At 39.5% G+C, this 2,591-nt stretch overlaps 1 pseudogene; it reads left to right on the plus strand.

Annotated features, from left to right (window-relative positions):
• Positions 1 to 665: 665 nt before the first annotated feature.
• LOC145489376 (uncharacterized) lies at positions 666 to 1,463 on the plus strand (annotated as a pseudogene).
• Positions 1,464 to 2,591: the final 1,128 nt, after the last annotated feature.

Genomic DNA, 2,591 nt, shown 5'->3' on the forward strand with positions numbered 1-2,591 from the left:
CTTGACATCATTGTGCCGCCATTTTAACAATCACTTCTTATCCACAAACTCAGGTTATTCTTATAAGTAGTTTTTTTGAAACTCATTTCAGAATAAAAACTAGCAATAAAAAACGACGTTTAGATCTCTCTGAGGCTCCCTGCCACTGTAGAAATAATATTCCCAAGGCAGTTGCTGGCACAGTTATCCAGAATGGTTCGAGACTAGCCGATCCCTATGGCCTGCCAAAAACCCACAAGCGACAATTAGCAATGCGACCGATGCTCTCGGCAACCGGGACATATAATTACAAGTTGGCAAAATGGCTTGATGAAAAGCTTAAACCTCTATCAGTCAATGATCACACCATCAGTAATGTTTTTAATTTCGTGGATGCTCTCCATGACATGGAAGTTTACGACAACAGCATCCTTGTTTCATATGACGTAACTTCACTTTTTACCAATGTCCCTGTTGATGAGACGATATAAATTCTAGCTGAAAAGGTATTTAAGGACGACTGGTTAAATAAGCAGCATAATCTCAACATTACAAAATCAGGCTTGGTGGAGTTGCTTAATATTGCCACCAAGAACCAGCTTTTTCAGTTTGAGGGGAGTTTGTATGAACAAACCGATGGTGTTGCTATGGGTTCGCCAATTGGACCACTAATGGCCAACGCATTTATGTGCAGTATCGAAGATCGACTTCAGGACCAAGGCAAGTTACCCGAGTTTTACAAACGCTATGTGGATAATACATTGAGCATAATGCCTGACACCGAAACAGCTGAAGCATTCCTTTCCTCTCTAAATGAAAGCCATCCATCTGCCAACTTCACCATGGAACTTGGCGAATATGGTAAACTTCCTTTCCTGGGAACGGAGATCAGGAAATGCAATGGTCGCCTGGAGACAAGGGTGTACAGAAAACCAACTGACACCGCATTACAAGAGCCACGTCAATGTTAGATACAAGAAGTCAATGCTAAAAACAATGCTGGATCGTGCCTTTAAAGTGTCGTCTACCTGGCAACTGTTCCACCTGGAATTTGATCGTCTCAAACAGACGTTCTCCCAACTTCAGTATCCAGCCTAACTTCTGCAATCGACCATCAGTAATTTTGTCACCAAGAAAGTTTCTGGCGATCCAATTTCCACACGAGCATGTAACGTAAATGAAGCGCCTGTAGATGTCAGAATGGTGTTACCATTCAAGGATAAGAGTTCAGTCAATTCCGCGCGAAGGCAACTTGGGGAACTAGGTCGCAAAATTGGAATTGATAGTCGCCCCGTGTAAACAAGCCGTAAGATCGGACACGAGATCAAACCAAAAGAAAAGAAGCCGCCTACCATTAACCAGCAACTCGTGATTTTAAGATCTTGAGACAGTGCCAAAGTATATTCGACTGCCTGATCTACGAAATGCTCTTTATAAAGGAGCTTCAGCCAACTTTGAACAAACAGTCAGATTCAATCCGTGCAAAGTTATTTATATAGTTTTTTTTGTAGTATATTTCATTATTTTAACACTTACATTTTAGCGCTTGTATTAACATATTTTATCGTTGGACCGTTCTCACGCCCTAATTTGTACTTATATATGTATATTTCATTCGCTTTTTTTACAACTTGAAAATGATCTCAGAGAGATCGAAACGTCGTTTTTTATCCTTAGTTTTTATTCTGAAAACTGAGGCTATTGTCTAGGGAAACACGTATATTAGGGAGCTTTAGAAAACCACGACGGCAACGGCAACGGCAACGTCGCTAAACAAAAAGTTTAAGGTGGCTGAACACAGTTTTGATACCTGTGTTTCATTCACCTTTTTCTCCAAAACCTTTGATCCCTCGGTCGCCAAAAATGGCAGCAAATTTACAACACAAACATTGCTTTTTTGATGGTTAAGCTGACGTATGTGCCGTTGCCATGGCAACATGAATAAATATAAGGAGGCCTTTAAAATCAGTTTTGTTTATTCGTAGAAAAACTAGTCATTAGATTTTCTTTATAATTTGCATGCAACAAGCTTGTAACGATTCTCACAAGTTGACACCATTTTGCTAATAATTTAACAGAGAGATCTTTAATTATCCCTTGTTGAAGGTTCACTGGAATATCTCAAATTTCCTTTGTTAAAGATCAATTATTTTCAATACTCCAGTTACTTATTTCCTAAAGTATTCTCATGCAAAATTTCGTGAAATTCTAATCAGCGGTTCTCGTGAAATAGGCGTATTTCCGAGAGACCGAGAGTGCAATTTTTCATTCAATAGCAATTTTTTGACTTACTACGCATGCGCTGCATTTAACTGGGTTCTTTCGGTAACAAAGAAAAAGCTGAGAATTGCTGGGTTCTTTGCATCGCTACCTTTTCTAACATATCTTTGTAATAAAAGACTAAAGCCATCAATACACTGCGTTCAATTATAGAGAAAAATAGCACAGTTAAGGCGAGTATTGAGTAAATTGATCGCTCTATTGACGGCATGTTTGTTTTTTGCAATACTTGTGCGCGCGCTGAATTGCATAAGCAAAAGCGCGCGCCAAAACTGTGTTCGGCCACCTTAATGAGGAGAAAAATGGCTGTACACGTGCGTTATAATTCTTCG

This window comes from Orbicella franksi, chromosome 6, assembly GCF_964199315.1.
Source record: "Orbicella franksi chromosome 6, jaOrbFran1.1, whole genome shotgun sequence".
Classification (NCBI taxonomy): domain Eukaryota; kingdom Metazoa; phylum Cnidaria; class Anthozoa; order Scleractinia; family Merulinidae; genus Orbicella; species Orbicella franksi.